Source organism: Aethalodelphis obliquidens, unplaced genomic scaffold (genome assembly GCF_003676395.1).
Source record: "Aethalodelphis obliquidens isolate GAN/ISIS:26980383/991018 unplaced genomic scaffold, ASM367639v1 scaffold78, whole genome shotgun sequence".
NCBI classification, from domain to species: Eukaryota; Metazoa; Chordata; class Mammalia; order Artiodactyla; family Delphinidae; genus Aethalodelphis; species Aethalodelphis obliquidens.
This window is the reverse complement of record NW_020838022.1, coordinates 6429239-6455086: the sequence shown is the minus strand read 5'-3', so window position 1 is coordinate 6455086 and position 25848 is coordinate 6429239. Positions and strand designations below refer to the sequence as shown.

The window sequence follows — 25848 nt, the reverse complement described above, 5'->3', positions numbered from 1 at the left end:
GAGGTGACTGTAGAACGGCCACTAAAAAGAATGAAAGAGTTAATCTCACAGGAGGAAGTGACCCGGAAGGAAAGGAGACCATTATACTGCAAAAGGCTTGGAGAAGGACTGCCCCACCATCCCTTCCAGGTCTCTCTGTGATTGTGCCCTTGGAACTAAGGGGAAGTTCAGCTTCCTGCAGAGGGCACTTTCTGTGTGAATCCATGTTTGGTAGCACCCTAGATAGCTGGTATCATGCTGCCACGGAAAGGGCATTTATTTGTGTAGCTTTTTTTTTTTTTTTTTTAGCCGCGACACGTGGCTTGCGCGATCTTAATTCCCCGACCAGGGATCGAACCTGCGTCCCCCTGCAGTGGAAGCACGGAGTCCTAACAACTGGACCGCCAGGGAATTCCCTGTTTAGCATTTAGAAAGAAGAGATGGATTCAAAAGTTGAAGGAAGTACCGCGTGGATGGAGCCCGCAGTTACTGCCCCTTCATGAGATTCAGCAAAGTTCCTGAAAACGGGTCAGCAAAAGGGCACTCTGTTTTCCCAAAGCTGCCATCCTCAGTTACAACACCTTTTAGCTTCAGAGCTCATCTTCCAGGTCCTCGTCTATGCTGACCTTCCCAGGAGAGGTCAGAAGCATGGAACATGGGTCCTGTTTTAGAGATTTTTTTTTAAGGCAAGTGGCAGGAAGACCTTTAGATGTGAATGGGCAGAAACAGGAAAAGAATCGAGGATTCCTGGTTCCAAGTTCAGATACTCCAGCACCCTTTGAACACAGGGGCTCCAGGAAGAATGGACATTCTTGTCCCAGCTGTTGTGGCACAGGATGTAGAAGTTGGGGCTCCTAGCTGACTCATTAGTACCTCTTCTTCCCTATCAACCCTCTGCCACAGCCTCGCAGGGGCTCCTTGCTCATGCATCCTGACCACTCACATCAGCCCTCATCATCTCAGACAAAGAAGAGACGTGGGCACTAAGGAAGGAAATGGCAGGAGGGAATGGAGGGGAGATGTCATTCTGCTTCATACTCACCTGCCACCTCCCCAGCGTGTGGCTGAAAGACGAGAACTCTGATGCTTTTCTGAGGACACAACAGGAAGACATCACACAAAAGCCCGGGGGCTGGAGACACAGGCCGGATATTCACTCGGGACAGAACGGAGAGGCAGAACACTCCAACTTCAGATCCCACAGGCGGAGATGGCACTGAGGAGACGAAAGCTGACCTGAGCCAGGTGTGAGGGGTGTGGGCTCCTATCCCCACCCCTGTGCTCCGGCCCTCAGCAACTGAGGGACATCAGGGAAAAGATGGGCTGAGCAAAGAGGATGAGAAAGGAGCCAGGAGAGCAGAGGCCAGCGGTCCTCTTGCACTCTGATCGGTCTGCATTTGTGATGCCTGAGGTTGGGAGTCAAGGGGTCGGGGAGCAGGGGGCCACTGCCTGCTGTGGCCGAGACGCTAGGGCATGTCCGCGTGTCCAGGCCAGATCTGTCCAGCCGCGTGCAGGGCCTGGCTCTTCAGCTTCTCCCTCCCAGAAAACAGCGAGGTGACTGCTACTCAAGAGCCTGTTGTGTGTGTGTGGGGGGGGGTCCCTTCCAGCCCTTCCCCCACTCCAGCGGCCTCTTCCTCCTTCACTGCCTGGCTCCCTCTGCCATGGCCACTGCCAATAGTGAGTGTAAACTGTCCCACTGTTCCCAGAGGAACGGCCACGGTGACTGAGAATGGGCAGGCAGGGCGGGAGAGAAGAAAAAAGGAATCATGGTCTCATCTTTGTCAGGAGATTTAAATGCTCTCCTTGCTACCTTCTCTCTGTGTCCGTTGAAAATCATTAAATGTTAGGTTGTCGGTCATGTAAAGGAGGGGACTCCCTGCCAAAGTCTGTCCCAGGCTCGGCAGCCGGACGTAGTCGCTTCTAAGCCCTTCCATTCCCGTGGCCGTCTTCGCCTCTCTTCCCTCCCTCTGTGCCCCTGCTTCTTACTACCATCGTGGTGCCAGGCAAGGGATGCAGCTGTGGACAAAGTGACAGGGAGTCAGGGAAGCCCTCCCCAGGGTCAACAATCATGAGCGTATGAGGGGGAGAGGGCGGGAGGCGAGGTGAGAGGTGTGGTGGTGAGCACCCTTCACCCTCAGATCTGGACAACCCCGGGGAAGGAGGGAGGGAGGTGGCCAGGCCAGCTTCCGGAGGGAGCTCTGCTCCAGGGTTGGGATTTAGGGGGGAAGTGGAGAGGAAGAGCCACGAAACACCAAGAAACATTTCCCTCGTCCCTCCTTAGGCTCTGGTATGGCCGTGTGCGACTTGGGGTGACAAGAAGGAACTGACTCCGACCCAAGGACTGCAGACACCTCAGAGGAACTCGAGTTTGGTAGCAGAAGATGTCATGGCTGGGAGCATCCTCTCTTCAGGTAGTACCCATATATCTGCCATCCCCAGGCCTCCCTTGGGGAGGCTCTCAGCTTTCCTAAAGGGTGTTATTCTGGGTTTTCTTCTTCACCTCGTGCCCCATTCACTGGAGTGTCAGCACCTTATATTTTGGGCATTCCCCCTGTTGGAGCTGGTGCAGGATCTCACACAGAGTAGAGGTAGTATGGGCGAAAGCTGTCTGCAGATTTTTGTGTGTGAGAGAAATAAACCTAAAGGGATAAATGTAACCCCCTGCCAAGATTGAAAAATAATCATCTCAACTCTATACATTGTTTGCTTTTAAAATCCTTGCTACAACAGGGCAGCGGGAATGTGAGCTGAGAAAAATACAGCAGCATAGGGCGGTCTATATGGATTATACTCTGCTTTGTCCAGTCCCCACTCCCACAGATCCTGACACAGTGGGTGAAATCTTCCTGAAAATTCTCAAGAATGGAGAAAATTCTCAAGTCTTCAGGCTCAGTGGACATAGGCCTACCCAGGGCCAGGCTCCTAATGGTCCTTGTGCAAAGACTCTCCCCCTCCCCTGCCAAAGGGATCCAAAGCCTTTTCCACCCATTTTGCTGGCAAGGGCCCCTCTGGGAGCTGGGCATACCCACGGGATAGATCAGCACACAAAAAAACATTGGATTGGCCAAAAAGTTCGTTCGGGTTTTTCATAGCATCCTATGGAAAACCCGAACGAACTTTTGGGCCAACCCAGTATATCAATATCTTTCCTTCAGTGGTCTTTGACCAACCTGGGAAGCAAGGCTTCCTCATCTGGGGGTCCATGGATGACTTCAAAGGGCCTTCAAAGTTTTGAGTATGTGGGCAATTGTCCAAAAAGCTAGCCTGTACCTTTTTGGGGTTATCAAAAGTCTTCGTGACCCCCAAGCATTTAGGCACAATTACAGCTGCAGTAACTTAAAGCTGTATCCCCGACTCCCTCAAGTCTTGTAGTGCATTAGGGCTGAAAGAGCCCTTGGAGAAGCCGTTAAATGGGTTAGGGTTAAATGTGATCTTAATCTGCGCTTTATTTCTTTCTTTTATAAATTTATTTATTTTTATTTATTTATTTTTGGCTGTGTTGGGTCTTCATTGCTGTGCATGGGCTTTCTCTAGTTGCAGCGAGCGAGGGCTACTCTTCGTTGCAGTGCGCGGGCTTCTCATTGCGGTGGCTTCTCTTGTTGCGGAGCACAGGCTCTAGGCGCGCGGCCTTCAGTAGTTGTCGTGCGTGGGCCCAGTAGTTGTTATGCATGGGCTTAGTTGCTCTGTGGCATGTGGGATCTTCCCAGACCAGGGCTCGAAGCTGTGTCCCCTGCATTGGCAGGCGGATTCTTAACCACTGAGCCACCAGGGAAGCCCTGTATTTTTTAAAGTTATTTTCTAAGTGTTTACCCTGGGGACTACACTTGACATATTAAACTTTTAACAATCTAGTTTGAATTAATAACAACCTAGTCTCAATAGTATACAAAAGCTTTGCTCCTATACAGCTCAGTCCCCACTCTTGTAGTTATTATTACAAGTTAAATTTCTATTTATTGTTTCCATTAACATAGATTTGTAAGTATTGTTTTATGTGTTTGCATCTTAAATAATGTAGGAGAAACAGAGGTATTACAAACCGTAAATATGATAAAAGTGGCTTTTATATTTACCTGTATTGTTATCTTTACCACTGTTCTTTATTTCTTCATATGACTTACATTTACTGCCTAGTATCCTTTCATTTCAGCTGGAAGAATTAACTTTAGCATTTCTTCTAGGGTAGGTCTACTAGCGATGACTTTTCTCAGCTTTTTTAAAATATGGGGATGTCTTAATTTCTCTTTCCATTTTTTTTTTTTTTGGTACGCGGGCCTCTCACTGTTGTGGCCTCTCCTGTTGCGGAGCACAGGCTCCGGACGTGCAGGCTCAGCAGCCATGGCTCACGGGCTCAGGCGCTCCGCGGCATGTGGTATCTTCCTGGACCTGGGCACGAACCCATGTCCCCTGCATCGGCAGGCGGACTCTCAACCACTGCGCCACCAGGGAAGCCCTCTCTTTCCATTTTGAAGCATAGTTTTGCCAGATATAGAATTCTTGGTTGAGAGATTGACAGATTTTTTTTCTGTCACCACTTTAAATATGTTATCCCATTACCTTCTGGTCTCCATGGTTTCTTCTGAGAAATTGACTGCTAATCTTATTGAAGATTCCTTTTACTTGATGAGTCACTTCTTTCTTGCTGCTTTCAAGATTCTATCTTTATCTTTGTCTTTTTACAGCCACTGTGTCACCATGAGAGAGTTCTGAGTTGGGTGAAAAAAAACTTGCACGTTGTATCTGTCCTCAGGGAAACCCTAGACGGGTCAAAATAGACAAATACAATTCCTTGGGAACAAGGTCTACGCTGTTCCTCCAGAACAAGATACCTACATCAGGAATGAGGGCTACTGTCTTCAAGACTATCACCATGGAGGGGAGGGGAAGGGGGCAAGGCTCAGTTAAAACACCACAAAGCCCTCCTGTCGAAGGCTTCTTTTTGTTGATTCAGCATTCATTTGGTTGCTTCAAACCTTTATTTCCTAGAGTCTGACCAATTTAGTTCTGACAGTGTTTGCTCATTTTGGTGTTTCTGTGGAAGGACAGGCCCTTCAAATTCCCTACTCTACTACTTTTGTTGATGTCACTCCTCTGTATTCTACCTGTCTATTCTTGCCTGTTGTCTATTTTTTTTCCATTATAGCCCTTAACATATTAATCATAGCCATTTTTAAATTTTTTAAATTTTATTTTTTTCTTTTTGCTGTACGCGGGCCTCTCACTGTTGTGGCCTCTCCCGTTGCGGAGCGCAGGCTCCAGACGCGCAGGCTCAGCGGCCATGGCTCACGGGCCCAGCCGCTCCGCGGCATGTGGGATCTTCCTGGACCGGGGCACAAACCCGTGTCCCCTAGCATCGGCAGGTGGACTCTCAACCAGTGCGCCACCAGGGAAGCCCAATCATAGCCATTTTTTTTTCTTTTGCAGTATGCGGACCTCTCACTGTTGTGGCCTCTCCCGTTTTGGAGCACAGGCTCCGGACGCGCAGGATCAGCGGCCATGGTTCACGGGCCCAGCCGCTCCGCGGCATGTGGGATCTTCCCGGACCGGGGCACGAACCCATGTCCCCTGCATCGGCAGGCAGACTCTCAACCACTGCGCCACCAGGGAAGCCCAATAGCCATTTTTAATTCCCTGTTTGACCATTCTAAACTCTGTGCCATATCTGAATGTTGTTCTGATGTTTGCTTTGTCTCTTCAGACTCTGAATATTATTTCATTCTAACATGGATTGTAATTCTTTGTTGAAAGCTGTAATGATATATTAGATAACAGGAACTAAGGTAAATAGGCCTTCAGAGTGAGGTTTTATGTTAATCTGCCTAGGAGTTGGGCTTTGTTTAGTGCTTGCTCTAGCTGTAAGTGTCAGACGCATCAATTTCCTCTAGCATCCTTATTTTTATCTCCCTTGTTGGCTTGGTTGTCCCTAAAAACTCCTTCTTAGAGTCTGGACCTTGCAGACTTTTCCACTGCAGTGTAACAGTATAATAATCCCCTGTTATTATACTAGAGCCTGTTACTGTGGTGTCATTATGTGGGGGGAAGCGAAGTATTATGTTATCAATCACCAGATCCTATGGATTCTGCTTCCTTATGTTTTCCTTATCTCTTTTCCCTCTTCATCTGCTGTAGCACTATTTTTTTTTTTTTGTGGTACGTGGGCCTCTCACTGTCGCGGCCTCTCCCATTGTGGAGCACAGACTCCGGGCGCAGGCCCAGCGGCCATGGCTCACGGGCCCAGCCACTCCACAGCATATGGGATCTTTCCGGACCAGGGCACGAACTCGTGTCCCCTGCATCGGGAGGCGGACTCTCAACCACTGCGCCACCAGGGAAGCCCTGTAGCACTATTTTAATTCAGGTTTTCACTCTATTTTCTGTCTAGATTAATGTAGTGGACCTTATCTTAATCAGAACTCCGTGCTTTTAGTCTAAGAAATCAGACTGTGCATAGTAGTGCACAGAAATCAACCACCTTGTTTTCAATGGCTGCAGTGTAGTCCATGGAATGAACTCACCATGACTCATTCAGACAGGCCCCTATCGAGAGACATTGTATTAATCCCAATTTATATCTCGCTGGCAAGAGGGACAGGCAGGTTCCAGGAGGACGGCAAGAATGAAAAAAGAGAAAGTGAACACAGTCTAGTTTTTTCATTGAAGAAAGTAAACAAGGAAAAAGCATCTCGAAGGGTAGAATTCTTACTAATGTTTTGTTGAAAGAGATAACACAGAGAGATCCTCTAACTTGGTGTTTCTAAACTATTTTCTGGGAGAGTGGGGCCCACAACACACTTGGATCAAATAAAATCTTTCTTGAAGGTCCAATATGCAAAAATAGTGGACAATAGGAGCTGCTCTGGCAGAAGGATGGGCTAAGCTTAGAGCCACCCCTACCAGCTTCCTGCAGATAGACTTCAGGTAATCTATGAAACCTAAGAGAGAGATAGGAAGTTATTGGTGCATGTGCTTTTTCACTAAGGAAATTCATAATCCCCATAGCCTATAATTTTCATTTGATTTTAACAAGGAACACTGATATGCTAAAGTTTAAGGATCTGTTCTCTAGGGGTTCAAGGGGCATATTTTGAAAACCAATACTCTAGTCCAAATCTCTACCCATTTATAAATTAGAAGGCTAATAATGCTTGCATTTGGGTTGAATGGCTTATTTCGTTCATAGCTCTTGCTGTAATTGGAAATTGCTGTTTCTTTATGTATGGTGTGTGACCCCCCTCCTCGCCCTAGCCTGTGTGTTAAGCTCACTGGAGCAGGGATCTTGCCTATCATGTTCACTGTTAAACTCGTGGAACATACAGCTGGCAGTGTGAGGGGTACATAGGAGACTTTCAATAAATATTTGAGGTAAACGTGAATGAATAAAGGGCATTATCAAGAAAGTGAAAGAGCAACCCACAGAATGAGAGAATATATTTGCAAATCATATCTATTAATAGAAGCAAGGGTCTAGTATTCATAGCATTATTATTTGACGAGATTGGGGTATTCCCTGGAAGGTTCCATTTGCAAAACTGATTTTATTTGTTCTGACTTGGAGTTAACCCAGGGTGAAAAGCCTTTCCTGAGGCCATTTGTCGAAAAGAAAGTTACTGGCAATTGGCTAATTTTATGGCTGCCTGAGGCTATGGTACACTTGAGAAGGCTGATGCTTTTGCTCTGGCTGATCTTGAGTTTCTGTGTAAGCAAGAATTGAGACTAAAGTAGACTTGTAACCGGTCTACATGTGCATTGAAGGTATGACCTAACATGAACACAAAAGTTGGGAGACTTATTGATTCAAGATATTTAATAAAATCTATTTCCAGTTGTTGGTTCACCACAAAGGTAACTGAGAAGAAACTTCAGTGACCGCAAGTGACAAAGAATACAAACAGTAAAAATTCATTCGGGAAAGTCACTAAACAAACAGCAACAACAAAAACGATAAAACAAACAAACTCCCAACAACAACAAACCTGGAAGAAGGGGAAAATGTGACTTCCAGAGTTGGCACATTATAGTATTTGAAATGTATAATTTAAGCAAAATGATCGAGGCATGCAAAGAAGCAGAAATGTGTAACCAATACAGAGGGGAACAAAGCAGTTCATGGGAACTGTCCCTGACAAGGCCCAGATGTTGCCTTACTAGATAAAGCCTTCCAAGAGCTGTATTGAATGTGTCCAAAGGTATAAATTAAAACATGCTTAAAAATGAAAGGAAAGTAGGAGAGCAATATCTCCCCAAACAGAGAATATTAATGAAGATGGGGAAATTATTTAAAAAAAAAAAGAACCGAGTGAAAATTCTGAAGTTGAACAATACAGTATTGGAAATGAAAAGTCCCTAGAGAATCTCAAAAGCAGATTTTTGCAGGCTGAAGAGAGAATCAGCAAGTGTGAAGACAGCCTAATGGAGACTATCCAGTTTGAGGAATGGAAAGAAGAAAGGATGAAGAAAAATGAATAGACCCTCAGAGCACAGCAGAAGTGATGCTTTATGAATTCCAAGGTGAGGTCATGTAAGACCATGGAGTGTGCATTTTATTTTTCACTAGGTATACAGTGGAGAGATTTTGTGCCCCAATTAAAGAGTCTGTGGCTACCTTAACTTAATGCCTGTTCTTAATCTGTATGTTTATATTTACTTTGGAGGTAGAACCACACTGTTTTGATTACTGTAGCTTCATAGTAAGTTCTGAAATCAGAAAGTGTGAGCCCTCCAACTTTTCTTCTTTTCAAGATTGTTTTGGCTATTCAGAGTCCCTTGAGATTCTATAGGAATCTTAGGATGACTTTTTCTATTTCTGCCAAAAAAAATGTATTTAGGGTTTTGATAGGGAGTGCCTTGAACGTGTAGATCACTTTGGGGAGTACTGACATCTGAACAATATTAAGTCATCCAGCCCATTTACATGGAATGTCTTTCCATTTATTTCTTTAATTTCAGCAATGTTTTATAGCTTTCTGTGTACAAGTCCTTTGCCTTCTTGGTTCAGTTTATTCCTAAGTATTTTATTCTTTCTGATGATGTTGTAAATGGAATTGTTTTCCTGATTTCCTTTCTGGACTGTCCATTATTAGTGTATAGAAACACAATGGACTTTTGTGCTTTGGTTTTGTATCCCGCAACTTGGTGAACTCAGTTATTTGTTCTAACTGTTTTGTGGGGGAATCGTTAGGGGCCTCTGCTTTTTAACTGTCTTCATATACTATACCTTCAAGAGAGATTTCTTTGACCCAAGTGAACTGCAGCCTTTACCCATCCAAAAAGTAGCTTAGAAATACCCACCTAGATATATACCCACCTATCCATCTCTACTTATAGTTCCAACATTCCATTTGTGAAACTCCTATGCAGCAAGATATTTTCTCTATTTACTTTCTTCTTTTAAAAAAAAAGATTGTGTTCACCTGCACTTTTTCAATGGCCTAATGGCAGTCTCACTGGCACTATTTCTCTCAGATCACTCATCCTGCTAGAACATGCAGCTGCCCACCACCCTGGCCAATGTGTTACAAATTGGAAACACTTAAGTGAATATCAACAGAGGCCTCCCTGAATAAACTATAGTGAATCCATTCCACAGACTACACTGAAGACACTGCAAACAATGTGATGGATTTCTGTGCACTAATGTGCAAAGATGGCCATATATATTAATGAATGAGAAAGCAAGTTTGGAAGAAAATGTACATAAAATAATACCATTTTTCTTATACTGGAAAAATATTTTTATGTTGAAATATCTGCATAGATACTCAAGATATAAAAAGGGCCCCTCTAGAGAGTAGAATTGGCAGAGGTGGGGTTCAGCTTGTACTTTTCACTCTGTGTTCGCTACACATTTGATATTTTTCAGAGCTACTGAAAGTTTTATGTCATGCTAAACATAGCCCATGAATATACATATATTCAGTGTAAACCAAAAAATATAGCCAGCTAAATGTCAGAGGGGACCTTTGATGTTTTTCTCTGTAGCTCATATAGCCTTAACTTGTTAAAATCTCATTAACTGAGATATTTGCTGCACTGGGATGCAGAGGATTCAGAAAGTGATTGTGAAAAGCAGACAGTGCCCATTGAGAAACAAATTTGTGAAGTTTTCAAACTAGGATGTAACTGCGTCTCAAGCTCAAATAAGTGACTTTGAGCCATATGGAAGTAAACAGAGCACAGACCTACCTCCAAATTGTCAAAGACTCTCCTGTGTCTTTCCGTTGGTAAAAGGGAGGGTGGCAATTCGTGGACGCTGCAGTGAGAGATGTCAGCTAACAGCTCCGCAGCAGCCTCGCGTCGCAAACTTCACTAAGCCTCAGCCACCTCTGCGGGGCTCCAACTCCTCGAGCTCTGCTGGCAGAGAAGCTGCAGGGAGATTCCGGCACCTGGAAGCCGGGGCCCTGCTGAAGGAATAATGCTTCTCAAAACCTGTCTCTGGGGGCTTCCCTGGTGGCGCAGTGCTTGAGAGTCCGCCTGCCGATGCAGGGGACACGGGTTCGTGCCCCGTCCGGGAAGATCCCACGTGCCGCGGAGCGGCTGGGCCCGTGAGCCATGGCCGCTGAGCCTGCGCCTCCGGAGCCTGTGCTCCGCAACGGGAGAGGCCACAGCAGTGAGAGGCCCGCGTACCACCACAACAACAAAAAAAGCCGTCTCTGGCAAACTGCCATCCTGAGCAAACGCCGGGCGCACGGACTGCCGCGCAGTAGGCGCCTGGGGCGAAGCGCAGAGGTCAGGAAGCGGCTGTGGGGCTTCGGGGCCCTGTGAGACTGGCCTGTGCCTGCCCTTCCCTGCCTGCGTCTCCCCGACCCCACCGCCAAATGGACTCGGAAACACTGTGACTTGTCTCCGGGAGTTGCTTGAGGGTTAAAGGACGTGGATGCCTCTCAGGCCCTGAGCCCAGTGGTTGGCACAGACGAGCGCTCAGCACCCACGGAATCAATGCAACCAGAGCACGGACGCCACCCTCCCCAGCAAACCTCAATTTAACAGATGCCCGCCAAGAAAATGACGTCTTCTCAGTGTCCCCCGAGTCATCCCCTCGGTGCCAGACTCTGGGGCAGGTTTCTAGGGCTCAAAGGTGAGCAAGTTAAACACGGCCCCTGCCCTCCGACCGGGTACAGGTACATGATTCCTCCACTTGGCTTCAAATACGCGCGCGTTTGTCAAGTAGAATCAGGGTCACCCTCAGATCGGGCCGATGCACCGTAGGGGAAATCTGGAAAGGCATCTGCTGCAGGAGCAGCTGGAGAAATGCAGGGTCAGGAAGCGCCCCCATGGGCCTTCTCTGCGAGGGTGCTGTGGGGGGGCAAGGGGACTGAGAGGTACCTGGTGGGAGCCCTGGCTGGCCGGGGCACTCCCCCTCCGCGGGGTCCCCCTCCTCCGGAAGACGGGCACCGCCCTAGTCAGAGGCCTGAGCGTGGTCACCGCAGCCTGGGCACGCGCCACACGAGATGATGCACGAGGCTGACGCCGCTGCCTCGTGGATGCCCTCTGGTCACAGCGACCTCTCGGGGCCTGAACCTCCTGCTGTCTGTCCTCAGCCTCGGTGCCCCCAAGGGACCCTGCTTCCACCCTAGTAGGTGACACGGGCCCCGTGCTCCAGTGTGTGGGTTCATCACATGCAAGACCCATCCCTGTGGCCGTCCAGCCAATGAGGGTGCAGCTGGCGGGCTCCTGTGGCGGCTCTCTGGAGCTATCCAGATGCGGGAGCAGCCTGTGCAAAGCTTCTGAGGCCAGAGTGTGCCTGATGTATTCAAGGAAAAGCCAAGTGCTTGGAGCAGAGTAGGTGAGAGATAGAACAGTAGGAAATGTGATCAGAAAGAGAATAAGGATTCAGGCTTCTACTGTGCATGAGATCTGAAGTCCCTGGAGTGTTTGGATCCTTAGAGAGGATTCTGTCTTATGTTTTGGAAGGACGCCTGTGGCTGCTTGACTGTGAACAGGTTATAATGGGCTGAAGAGTGAAGCAGGAAGGCCAAGTAGAAAGGTACTGCTTCATGCCTGGGCACTGTGGCGGAAACTGTGCGCCCTTCATGCCCTGCAGAGGGAGACGGCAGAAGAGCTGCAAAGAGGATCATCTGATGGAGGAGATGGAAAGGGAGACGCCCGAGAACCAGGGGAGAGCAGTGTTCGGACAACGAGGGGAGGTCTATGGGGCGTGGGGGGCATGGTGTTGAGTGCAGGGGGCTGGAAATGTCTACTGGGCTTAGGTGATCACCAGTGGCTGTGGGATGGACTTGGGCAGCAACAAGTCACAAGGGGAGAATAGAGAGTGTGGTCTGTCCTTTCAGCAAGTGTCAGCATGAAAAAAAATGAGAGAGATGGGGAAGAATGAAGGCAAGGTTTTTCCTTAACGTACTAGTCATGGTTGAGCCTTTAGAGTGTGTGCTCTGTGCTGGTACCGTGCTGAGCACTTGACGTGCAGCAACTGATTTCATCCGCCAAGTTTTTCATGGTAGGTGTTATTATTATTATCCCCACTTTATAGATGAGGGTCCTGAGGCTAAAGGAAGTGGAACAACTTGCCTGAGGGTGCCAGCCAGGGGGAAATGGGATGTGGGTCTGAGCAGTCTGGCTCCATCATTGGTGCCCATGAGCACAGGGTCACGCTCAGCGGCCAGAGCCTGGAGACACCCATCCTTCTACTCCTTCCCCCTTCATTCCAGAAGCACTCCCCAAGAGAGTGGTAAAGACCCCGGGGAGAGGGGTTGGTTGACAGATCAGGAGGAGGTCTGGGGTGTGTGCTAGCATCTTTCCCTGGCTTTCTGATCCTTGTAAGCTGTGAGTCGGTGTATTTGCTTCTTGCTCCAACTTTAGGGGCAGTGGTTTTCCTTTAACATCTGATGTATCTGAAAAGAGTTGTTGATTTTCAATTTGTTCATCTTTTTTCTTGTTATGAGGATGAGAGTCATGACTTCCAAGCTCCTTACTTGCTGGGTAGGAAACCTGGTTTTATTTTTATGTCGGAGAATGTTCTGGTTTTTAGGAGATATGTGCTAAAAAAAATTAGGAATGAGGTGTCATGAGGTTAGAAAATGTCTTTGAAAAGGTTCAGCATGTTGGGGAGGAGGAGATTTTCCTCTACCCTTCTAGCTTTTTGTGGCTGGTCTAAGAATTAAACTTTTTAAAATTTTAATTTTATTGGAGTATAGTTGATTTACAATGTTGTGTTAGTTTCAGAAGTAATAAGACTTAAATTGACGTGAGACTGATTAACAGGAGAAAATCACAGAAAAGTTTAATAATGTGTATCCATGGGAGAGACCCCAGGAGAACTGAGTAACTCCCCCAAATGGACAAAACCTTCATCTTAAATACCAACTTCAGCTAAAGATAGAAAAGGATGTTGGGGGTAGGGGTTTGGAATGTAAAAGGGGAGGAAGGCATTTCACATGAAGATGGAAAAGCAAATGTTTGGTAAACAAATGTTTGCTGGGCCCTGCAGAGACAATGGGACCCAGGGTGGACTCTGATCTCTAAGAGTTGCCCCCCCAGACCCAGCCCATATTCTTAAAGATGTCTCTGGTGATAGTTCTATTCTGAGAACAAGCCCTGTATCTAAATTCTTTAGGTGGTTAGGGGGAAAGTCAAAGTTTCTTCTTGAGTCTTTTGGACCTAAGAGACATTTTGGAGTGGCAAATTTTGCTCTCCTATGTGCACAGTGTTCATGGCAAGAATGTTAATGATAGTTGTGTTTAGATGGTGAATATTTGGGTGCTCATGGTGCTATTCTTTCAAGTTCTCTGTATAGTTAAAATTTTGTATATCATTTTGAATTTAAAAATCAAAAGGAAAATAGGAATCTAATCATGTGAAGGAGTGTGGAAGTGACTATTTCCCTAAGGGAAATTTTCAGCCTGGTGAGGTTTGACTTCCTTAACTGACAAGGTGAAAGAAACCAGAGGCATACAACATGGGGATTCTAACTCTGCCAGAAATGATCTGGGCCCCCAAGTTGTTATGATCTAACGGCTGGGAGGAACAGGAAGTGGACTTAATATCGGGTGGAATTATAGATTAGTTTCAAATACCCTGGTTTGTGTAGGGGCCTCAAGTTTTGCACTTGGTTTTCTTGGACCCCATCTAGAATGACCCCAGACATCTGGCAGAAGCAAATGAAAATCCTCTCTGGAGTAAGCTGCTAGCATTCTAGGTCTCAAGTTATTCCTACAAATATATTTGAAACACAGTGGACAGCAGGAGTGCAAAAACACGTAGGCACAGATAGAAACAAGTCTCTGTGAATGCAACCCAGCAGAAACGGAGTCACTCTGCCCAGTTTGACAGGCACTTGCCAATAGGTTTTGGTTTAGTCTGTTCAGGCTGCTCTAACAGAATATCATAAACTGGGTGTCTTATAAACAACAGAAATTTATTTTTCATAGTTCTGGAGGTTGGGAAGCCCAAGATCAAGATGCTGACAGATTCGGTGTCTGGTGAATGCTCACTTCCTGATTCTTACACAGAGGTCTTCTTGCAGTGTCCTCACATGGCAGAAGAGAACTCTGGTCTCTTCAGCTCCTTGTATGGGCACTAATCCCATTCATGAGGGCTCTACCCTCATGACCCAATCACATCCCAAAGGCCTCACCTCTAAATACCATCACACTGGGGGTTAGGATATCAACATCTGAATTGGGAAGAGGGGGAACACAAACATTCAGTCCATAAGTTTGTTTTGTTTACTCTGTGAAGGTCTCTTTGCCCCTAATATTTTATTTTCTCATTATCATATTCTGCTTCACAGCAAATAGTTTGCATAGTCAAAGAAGGAATTACTTTGATGATTAAAGGCTGTTTGAAAATGCAGATTTTAAGTAGGTAAACATCAGGTAGATCTGGGTGGGCCATATTCCAAGTCTGGCAAAATCCACTATTAGACAAATTGTAGAAGAGGCAGAGAAGAAAAAGACATTAGGTAATAAACTTCTAATTGCATATTAATTACATGTTGATCATATGTAATATTTACTATGCCTGGAAAGCATCTCCAAATGACTTATTCTGCAATGACTGAATAATAGTGATGTGGTTAGTGCTTTCATTTGCAGAGCATATCTCCAATACTAAATAAGATAAGCCTGTTCTAAACTTTTAAGGTATAAGTAATATTTTAAAAATATTATACTTGATTATACTTACCAAAGGAACATTAATTTTTTTATAATTCGTTTTTGAATTTTATTTTTTTATACAGTAGGTTCTCATTAGTCATCCATTTTATACATATTAGCATATACATGTTGATCCCAATCTCCCAATTCATCCCACCACCCCCACCCATCCCCCGCCGCTTTCCCCCCTCGGTGTCCATACGTTTGAGGAACGTTAATTTGTTCCCTTTGTATTAAATATGGATTTAGTCCTTTACCTAAAAAGGAATTAATGTGATCAAAATGATTAACTTCCGAGACTTCCCTGGAGGTCCAGTGGTTAAGACTCCGCACTTCCACTGCAGGGAGCGCAGGTTCTACCCGTGGTTGGGGAACTACAATCCCTCATGCCACGCTGCAAAAAAAAAAAAAGAAAAAAGAAAAAAGAAAGAAAGATTAATTCCAGCCATCACTGTTGATTCATACCTAGTATCCAATCAGTCTCTGAAACTTTTGCTTCTGTCCTCCTCATTGCACGGTTGCCGGAGTCAATGCGTTCAGGTGAATTTGGGGGAAGACCAGTAGGAGGCTCCACAAGAGCTGCAGGAGGTCCTTTCCTCAGGCTGCCCTGGTGTTCCAGAACCTCTGGGTCTGCATAATGGCTCATGGCTGGTAATCGTGTGTAAGGATGATTCCAGGGCAAGGTACACTTAGTCCTTGTACAGTTGACTTATAATTTGCACCTGACTATACTCAGCTGGCAGAAAAACACGGACACAGTGGGTTAATACTTCCACATATTTGGGGGGGGGGAGTCAACCCATAACCCCCTGTTTTAATTTATATTGGGCTGTATTAACTATTTATGTGGGATTGAAGGTCCAAGGGCTTGCATTTTGTAAAACCAATCGTGCCAAAGACTTTATCTTTCATTGAATCATAGCATAGTTTTGGGTAATTTGACTATGGGGGAATTTATGCAAGGCAACAGTTCTGATGTACTTTATTTTGTGTTTGATAACTCTCTCCTAAAAGTATAATTGGTACCTTTTTAAGATCTAGTGAGAATCTCCAGGTATAACTGTATTCGTGTTCTAAGTCTGATGCTGATTAAGGCTATGAAGCTTTGCCAGTTGGTGCATATCAACAGATGCTGAAGTTAATTCAGAACCTCTCTTGTAGAAGTACAAAAGCCAGTTAGCATAATTTAATCTTTTGTTGCATAAATTCTTTTAGTAAATTTTGGATTTCCAATTGGGTAAAACTATGAACCTCTATTTTAGTTTTTTGTCCCCCTCACCATCCAGTGTTTTGCTTTTTGAGTAGTTACTGGATACTTCCAGGGTCCTCTCTGTTCTGCTTAACCCCAAATTTGGTTTAGATATCAAGACAGGTTACGCCTTACATGCATTAAAGCACTAGTAACAGGATCAGTACTCACATATTGAGGCTTTCTTGGGAGACCAGGGCAGCCTCCCCAAGTAGGTCTGAAAATGGCTTGAGTGAACAGGGAAAGGAAAGTGACTTTGGGTGTTTAGTATGCTTAGGAGATGGAGCTGCGGTGAGGGATTTTGCTTTCACTGGGTGGGGCTGGCATGGTTTGAACTTCTGGCTTGCATCAAAGGAGGGAATATATGTACCACATCTTTAAAATGATGTGGTCCATATATACAATGGAATATTACTCAGCCATTATAAAGAGTGAAATAATGCCATCTGCAGCAATATCGATGGACCTAGAGATTGTCACACTGAGTGAAGTAAGTCGGACAGAGAAAGACAAATATCGTATGATATCACTTATATGTTGAATATTTTAAAAAGTGGTACAAATGAACTTACTTACAAAACAAAAACAGACTGATAGACTTAGAGAACTGAACTTATGGTTACCAGGGGGAAATCGTGGGGGGAGGGATTGGCTGGGAGTTTGGGATGTACACACTGCTATATTTAAAATAGATAACCAACAAGGACCTGCTGTATAGCACAGGAAACTCTGCTCAATATTATGTTTCTAAGTGGGAAAAGAATTTGAAAAAAAGTTGTAATAAGAGGGAGAAATTGGGAAATGTATTCCACAATGAATGCATAATCCATGTACACAAAATGCTAAATAAAAACTAAGAAAAAACAGAGACATATAAAAAAAGGAGGGAGTACTCAGGCTCTCTTATCAGCTTGCCCACATGTAGGGGAGAAGGGGAAGGGGTAGTAGTAGGGCTTAAAATCTCTCAGCAAACATTAAAACCGAAGTAAAACACGTTACTACAGACGTTTCCTTGACAAACTCTGGGGTAGGAGCAATTATGACCTTCACTTTACAGATGAAGAAATGTGGCTTAGATAAATCATATTCTCACGGTGATGGGACTTGAGCACACATTTATTTTATGTCAGTCAGTGCTTGTGTCTTTAACTGATGTAAGGTAAAGTGGGGAACATTTGCACTAACAACAAGTTGATTTCCAAAGCAAGTGAGCAGAGTGTTCTTATTATGTCTGGATTCCTGTAAATTAATGAAAAATGTTGCACCAGTTATGTACAGTGTACAATTATCCTTTAAATTTCAGGATGTTACTGCTGGTATATGAATCCTTATTCCAGTTGGACATGAAGTTCACCTTTACATCAGTGCCTCGTACTGCATTAATGAAAATGTTCTGGCCTGAGGACACACATGTCCCTCTCTGCCACCAGCAATGCTGTAGACAGAGGCTGTAGGTTGGTGTGTCTGTAGGCTATGGAACTTCACAGTCTTGTGCCTGACTTGGGGCAATGACTCCCTGAGCACCATTAGTATCACCAGCAGCAGTGCTTCTGGCCTAGATGCCCATACTGGCACCTATCCTGGTCACAGGCAGACCTCGGGATCCCCAGCGCCAGCGAGAACTGGAATTGAGGTCATGCATGGCTGCAAGAGTAGTTGTCCTAGCTCTCTGGGAATATGGCACATGCCGAGTTATTCCAGCAATGCTTCTCAATAGCAGATGCTAGCAGAACTTTCAGGGATACAGATGGAATGTTCTCTCCTGAGAGAATACAAGTAATTTCATAGCCAAGGACCTGACCATCAGCGTGATGTGGAGACCAGCTCAAGACTCGGGAGCCCCAGCCCTTCTGATACTGCAAGGAGCATGAGCTTTGCCTCACTCCAAGACCTCTTCTTTGGAAATGGGCTGGAGAGGAGGGGAACAGTGCCACTGGGGAGATGAACTTTGAAGGGATTGAATATACAGTAGATCCAACCAAGACTGAGCCAAATCAAAGAGGTTGGCTGAGATGAGCACAGTGATGAATGCTAAGGTCATCTGAGCACTCCCTGCATGCCAGACACTGTTCTGAGCACTTTCGTAGTATCATCTCATTCAATCCTCACAAACTCTTAAGGAAGGAAGTGTTGTCCTCTCCGTTTTACAGAGGAGGAACTTGTGGATCAGAGAGTTTAAGGGACTTGCCCGAGATCCCACAGAACCGGGATTGGAAATTAAACAGTCTGTCTCCTGAGCTTGTACTCCTAACACTTCTGTGTGCAGCATCGTTTTCCTAATGTGGACAAATGGTACTCACATAACTATTACCGAGCAGGGCTGGAGTTTATCAAGCCAATTCATTTTGTGATGGCAGATAAAGATGCTACGTTAGCTAGATGTATCTGAGTGTTTTATCCCAGGAGTTGTTCTGATAAGCCACATTTCTCACAGCAGTAACAATTGGTCTGGAAGAGAGAGCAAAAAAGGGGAGAAAAATTCTTTTGCCCCTTCTTCCACTACCTTTCTCTAAGTCCCAGGACCTGATTCATTAGGCACCAGGAGGAGTCATGGTGACGCACAATGGCTCAGAACACTGTGGCCACATGCAATGGCAAGATCTGACAGTGGCTGCCACCACCTGAGTTACTCCATGTTCAGGGCTGAATACACTGAATTAGAGGTGCTGGAAGGCAGGGCAGACATTACCTATGTTTGGGTACCACCTGTGTATCTGTTGCCTGGACACTCAGCTCTCTTCTCTCAGGCTTTTCCTTGACTTGAGCAAAATCTCTCCATTAAAACTTCTCCCATGGGAGGAATTACAAAAAGTGTCCTAACAGTGTTCATTGCATTTCAACAGGTCCACTGGGTAATGTCAGCGATTGTGGTCTCAAGATCCAATTACCCCGTGAAAGCTGCAAGGCAATTCAGTCCCAGGTAGGATTCTCTACACTTCCTTGATCTCTGGATCCAGCCTTGGCAATGACTCTCAAATGACTGCTTTTTGTTAAACACCAATTCACATAAATGGGGTGTTTAATTGTAGAAAATATGGTTGTGAGCGGTCAGACTTCTCACGCCATATTACCTTGTGAGTGTCCGATATAGAACAAGTATATAGTTAACATTAAAGTGTGTGACCCATGTGGATATTGTCTAGAAGTAGGACATGGATTTTTACAGGATGTTTTTACTAACAGTGAGGACAGGGCTTTGTGTTTCTTACAGTGCTGCTGTTTAAGGAACTAAAATGACTATTATGATGAAATGTGCCTTGCCCCCATATTGGCTGTCCTACTCAGTCTCACATAACAACTGAGGAAATTGAGACACGTATGTGGAAGAGGGATCCAGGTCACACACCCCCTTCCTAGAGTGCAGGGAAGGCTCAGTCATCCAGGTTTCTTCTCACCCATGTAGAACCATGTAAAGGCACTAAGATACTGTTTTCAGTGTTCAAAACAAATAGAAGGAGGGGAATTGTTTCTTTGTCTTCCACAAGGATCAAGAGGAGGCAAACTGAAGGGGTGGAAGGCGGGGGCTCTGAAGCCAAACAAATTGGGTTTACACCCTGGTTCTGCTACACACTAGCTATGTGACCTTTGGCCAATTACATGCCTTTCCCATACCCCAGTGCCCTGCTCTGGGTAAATGGGCATGACAGTGGCACTCACCAAACCTGTTAAGACATGAAATGAGCCAGTGTATGTTAAGCCCTTTGGAGAAGTGCCTGGCAGGCAGACTCCCTGAGCAGACGTCTGCTGCTGCTGCTGTTGCTATTCTTATCATGAGTGTATTCCTGGTAAAATGGGGAGGACAAGGAAGCCTAAGAGACTGGAGAATGGGTGTCATCACCTCCACTTTCCCTCCTGAATGAGAACCTCTTAAAGCCACAGACAGGTAGAGAGTCTTCCCTGGCTAAGTCTGTGCTCTTGCCTTCAACTCCAGTTATAGGTTGGTTGACTGTTTGTTTGGGGGTTTTGATGTCATTCTTCTGAGCCCCTTCCCATGGAGAAAACAGGCTGAATCTGCGTCAGTCTGCCTTGGTGTTTGCACCTGTCTGCGTCTCAAATGTATGCTTCTGAGGAATCTTGTTTTATTTAAATAATTTTACAGAATTGACTTACATTTTTACATTCCTATAGAAAATACAAGTAAGAATTACATTTATAGAGATCAACTAATAATCCATCTTCCCACTCCTTTCTTATATTCCCCCATCTTACACACCTACACCAGAAGAACTGCCAGTAGCAGTTTGCTGTAGAATTTTCAGATCCTATTCTTTGCATTTACTTTTATTGATATAGATGACTCTGAAGAAAGACAAATGGGATGATAAGACACATTGTTTTTCGAGTTTCTTTCTTCAACTACCATTTCTTGGAGATCTTTCCAGGTCAGTACGTAGAGGACCCCTTTATCATTTTCAATAGCTGTAATTTATATCATATTATTGATATACTGTAATTTATTTACATAGGAAATTGAAAAAATTGCCTTTGTCTTCTTAAGTGAGTGTCTCTTTAGAATAACAAGTCATTCAACCAGATATTTTGCAAAACAGTAAGATTGGATACAAGTTAAACACAGAAGATATTATATACTTGAAGAATAAAATATGAAATAACAGACATGATATGTCCATTTCACACTGGCCACAAAACACATGTGAATATCATTTTTTAAACTAGAGGGAAATATGCTTGAAATGTTTTTATGTTTCCTGTTTTGAGACTAAAAATACCATTTCTTGCAGGATAGGAAAACTAATTATTGTCATCCTATCAATTCTTCCCAAAATACATCTATGAATTCAGTGCAAACATAGTCATGAACCTCAACAGGATCTTGCCATGAAATGAGCCGACTGAAGAGACTCTATGTGGAAACAGCCATGATGGTGAGCTGTTTCAAATACGAAAATCTACATTATAGATTTAGCAATTAAAACAGGAATCAAAAATTTGTCCATGGAACAGAACAGAGATTCTCGACACAGACCCATGTATATGACAGAATGAAAGAAATGATAAGGTTGACATTTCAAATCAGACTATGCCCCAAAGCAAGGTCTTATGACCACTGCTGGAAACAAGTGTGTGTGGTGGGGAGGTGGCCGGGGGGCGGGGCAAGAGGCCCCAGGGTCCACTGGATTAAGTGGGTTTCATCATCTCTTTCAGGCCACCTCAGTCGGTCGTGCTCTCTTCCTGAAGCCATCTGTGGCGTCAACCAGTCATGGATAAAGGAGCCTCTGAAGTCAGTTCCAGGACGCCCTACCCATCGTCAGAAGGATGGCAGATGAATACCTAAAACCCTCCCTGGCCTCCAAAAACATAATGAGTTTTTTACTCGGTAAGCAACTGGGGAGGCACAGAAATGATGTGAATTTGTCCAAATGGCTGTGGATGCTGACACGAGCTGCACCAGGATGGAGCTGGCCATTGCCAAAAAGTTGTATAACCTACCTGCTTATGCCTATCTGTAATTTTGGAAAATGAAAAAAAAATGTAGAGGACTTCCCTGGTGGTGCAGTGGTTGAGAATCCACCTGCCAATGCAGGGGACACGGGTTCGAGCCCTGGTCCAGGAAGATCCCACATACTGTGGAGCAGCTAAGCCCGTGCACCACAACTACTGAGCCTGAGCTCTAGAGCCCACGAGGCACAACTACTGAGCATGCATGCCACAACTACTGAAGCCCGTGCACCTAGAGCCCGTGCTCCACAATAAGAGAAGCCACTGCAATGAGAAGCCTGCGCACCGCAACGAAGAGTAGCCCCCGCTCGCTGCAACTAGAGAAAGCCCGTGTGCAGCAACGAAGATCCAACACAGCCATAAATAATAATTGTAGAATAACAAACTCTTCCCTTGTTTCACCTGTTAAAATAAAAGGTACCTGTCACTCCTTTTCATTTGATATGTTGTTATGTCGATACAGTTTTCCTGGGTTACACTGGAGAGGGGATTCTATTCCTCCTAACAGTCTATGCAGGGGCTCTCAGACACAGCGGAGATGGTGAGATCACACTGCATGTCAGATTTCTTCCATCTTTAATCTGAAAAAAAAAATGGAATAGTTATGTAGTTCTAGGTCACTCAAGGAAGACATCCACTGCAAAGCAAGCACACTGCTTCTCTGCTGGCCCTGAAACTGCCCTCTCCGCCCCCCAAGAGACACTCTACTGCTGGGAGGCACCGGCCACAAAGAGCCCAGGCCCAGGAAACATTCCCCATTGCCCACTGGCGGGGGCTCCTGCCTCCAGAAGCATCCCTTTCTCGGAGGCAGCAGGTGGAATCCCTTCCCCCGCCTAGAATCCCAAGGTGGCCCGGCCTGGGGAAGCTCCTTCCATTTCCCCAGGCAGCATCCCCAGCAGCCTGCGGTAAACCAAGCAAACCAAAACAGCACCGCAGAGGCTTGGAAATTCATGCTGTCCTCCCAAGCGCAGCCCACGGCAGGAGGCCAGGGCCTGCTCGCCAAACCTCAACAGGGGACTGCAAGCTACAGCAGCGGTCCCCAACCTTCTTGGCTCCAGGGTCCGGTTTCCATGGAAGACAATTTTCCCACGGACGGGGGAGCGGGGGTGGTCCAGGCGGTAATGGGAGCCGTGGGAAGCCGCAGACAAAGCTTCGCTCCCTCGCCCGCCCCTCACCTCCTGCTGTGCGGCCCGGTTCCTAACAGGCCTCCGACCAGGATCGGTCCTCGGCCTGGGGTTTGGGGACCCCTGTGCTACAGTATCCAGCTCCAACAGACCCCAGTGTCTCCTGACACGACACCAAAATGTCCAGGACACAATGGAAGATCATCCTTCATACAAAGAACCAGGAAATTCACAACCTGAATGAGAAAAGACGATCAAGTGACACTAACTCCAAAGTGAATTAGGTGTCAGAATGATCTGACCATGATTGTAAAGCATCGATCATAAAAATAATTCAGCAAACAATTAAATGTTCACACGGGCTTACTTCTAATAGCCAAAAGCTGGAAACCACCCCCAGGTCCTTCAGTGGGTGACTGGTTCAACAAACTGTGGTACATCCATACCATGGGATGCTACCCAGCAATAAAAAGGAACAAATAATTGTTACACAGAAGGATGTGGATAAATCTCCAGTGAATTATGCTGAGTGGGACAAAAAAAGCCAATCTCAAAAGGTTACAGACTATATGATTCCATTTATAAAACATTCTTGAAATGACAAACTTCTAGAAAAGGAGAACAGATTCGTGGTTGCCAGGGGTGAGGGGTCTGGGAATGGGCAGGAGAGGGGTGGATGGGAAGGACAAGATGTGGGTGCGTCTACAAAGGGGCAGCAGGAGGGCCCCTTGCAGTGATGAACTGTTCTGTATCCAGACTGTATTCATGTCAATATCCTGGTTGTGCCTTGTGCTGTAGTTTTGCAAGATGTTACCTACCACTGGGGAAAGGAGGGAGAGGGGAGAGGAGACCTCTCTATTTCTTTCAACTGCCTGCCACTCTACAATAATGTCAAGATTAAAAGTTTAATTTAAAAGAGGGACTCTACTAAGAGATATTCCCCAGCCCCCTTCCAGAAAAACCCCAAACCACCATTTCTGAGGTCTTTCTCTCTGCACTGAGGAACCTTGACTTCAGAAACTCTTTCTTGTTAGCATCCATGCTCCACCCTCTCGGTGTCAGTGAGGCCATTCCACAGCCCTGACTGCTGACCCTAATATACAGCTGAAAGATTTGGCCACGCGGCTTGTGGGATTTTGGTTCCCTGACCAGGGATCGAACCCGGGCTCTCGGCAGTGAGAGCGCAGAGTCCTAACCACTGGACTGCCAGGGAACTCGACGGCTAAGAGTTTTGTTTGTTTGTCAGGGCGGGGGTCTTGCTCTGTTGCCCAGGCTGGAGGGCAGTGGCTAGTCACAGGCGCCATGTGGCTACTGATCAGCAGGGCAGTTTTGACCTCCATTTCAGACCTGGGCCTGTTCACCCCTCCAGAGGAAAGCTGGTGGTCCCCCGCTTCCGGGAGGTTCCCAGATTGAAGCTGAACTTAGTGCAGACACGCGATCACAGAGCGCCCTACAGCCCGGAAGTCCAGGGCTCAAGCGGTTCTCCCGACTCAACCACCGGAGTAGCTGGGACCACCGGCGTGTGCCGCCGCACCCGGCCAGCTTACAGTTTTAAGCACTGACTACGTGCCAGCAGTGTGATCAAAATGTACGCGCTGCTCTCCCTTTAATCCTCAAAACAATACCAGAAGCCATTTTACCAAAGGGGAAACTGAGGCGCAAAGAGGAAAGTAACTTGTCCCAAGCCACGGAGCCAGTGGGCAGAGCCAAGATTCGAACCCCTGTGATCCAAGCTGACACTGGCTATTGCAGCAGTGACCTGCCTCCCTGTGGAAACAGGCCCTCTTCACTGTTCCCTCTGTGCGCTTGGGGGGAAATCTGGAGGATGGAAGTTCCAGACTAAACTACAAAGTCACTTGCCCGTGTAGGTCTACTCAGGGCAATCAAGAGACTCCGGGTGGGGAAGTACGACACCGTGATGTCCCAGTCGCGGCCACCAAACCGCACACAAAACATCTCTGTCGCACTCACTCACCTATTCCCTCCCCTCCGTCTCGCAACCTCTGTCTGCATGTATTTTAAAAGACTCACAGCTTCTTGGCAAGCTGTGCGGGTGCAGCTTCTGCACGCTGTTGTGGATCTCCTGGGACAGGATAGTCGGCAGCTGCTCCAACACCAGCAGCGCCAGGACCTGCTTCATGGTGCGCATCTCAAGCCAAAGCCACCCAGCCGTGGCAAAGCTCCAGAAGCCGCCTGAGGGTTTCTGGGGGACCAGCGGCAGAACACATAGAAGCGCAGATGACACGCTTCCAAGCTGGGCCTCGCATGGCTCCAGGCGCAGAAACTACTCTGCTATCACAATGAGGACTACTTTTTGCTCCTGGGAGTTGGGGTCAAACGCAGACCATCTAGGTCCGGAAACCAGCTGCGACAGCTGGCGAAGGCGCCTGGCGCCTCAGCCAACAATACACGGAATCGGCAGGAGTCGGCGTACCCCTGGGGCCACCCAGTCCATGAGCCCAACTCCAGCCCAGGCGGAGCAGATTCAAGTGCCTTGGCCTCTGTAGGCTCGCGACAGCGGGGCACCTGCCCCAGGTCTCGCTTCCACCAGAGCCTCTGGGAGGCACAATCGCAGGCGGCTCTTTCTTCTCTGTCTTGGACCAACACTAAACTTTGGCGTCCAGAGACACACACACTCACAAACTAGCTCGGGACGAATGTGAGGACTACATCTCCAGAATGACATCATCGCCTCTGGCCTGGCCACAACTCACGGCTGACCACCCAGAAGGGAAAATTTGACTCCAGGGGCGGGACCTGCGGACGACCAATTGGAAGACAAGAGGAGGGGCCATATGGGCTAACCTAAAGACCCAAGAGCCCTCTGGTGGCGGCCGAAAGCAGAGAGGAATGCACGGGGTAGTTTCGTCGAAGCTCGGTTCTTTACGAGAAGAAAATACAAAGGTACCTAGGCCACTGTGACCCG

General features: G+C 46.4%; 1 protein-coding gene across 3 annotated transcripts in view; it reads left to right on the top strand.

The window, feature by feature from the left end:
* The window catches only part of ZNF75D (zinc finger protein 75D), a 36213-nt gene extending 14404 nt beyond the window's left edge, over positions 1–21809 (top strand). For all 3 annotated transcript variants that reach the window (XM_027092488.1, XM_027092483.1, XM_027092485.1), the window contains 6 exons: positions 289–1224; positions 2261–2390; positions 19182–19258; positions 20632–20720; positions 21081–21224; positions 21505–21809. The gene's annotated coding sequence lies outside the window, so the exon portion shown is untranslated. The remainder of the gene's footprint in view (positions 1–288; positions 1225–2260; positions 2391–19181; positions 19259–20631; positions 20721–21080; positions 21225–21504) is intronic.
* Positions 21810–25848: the final 4039 nt, after the last annotated feature.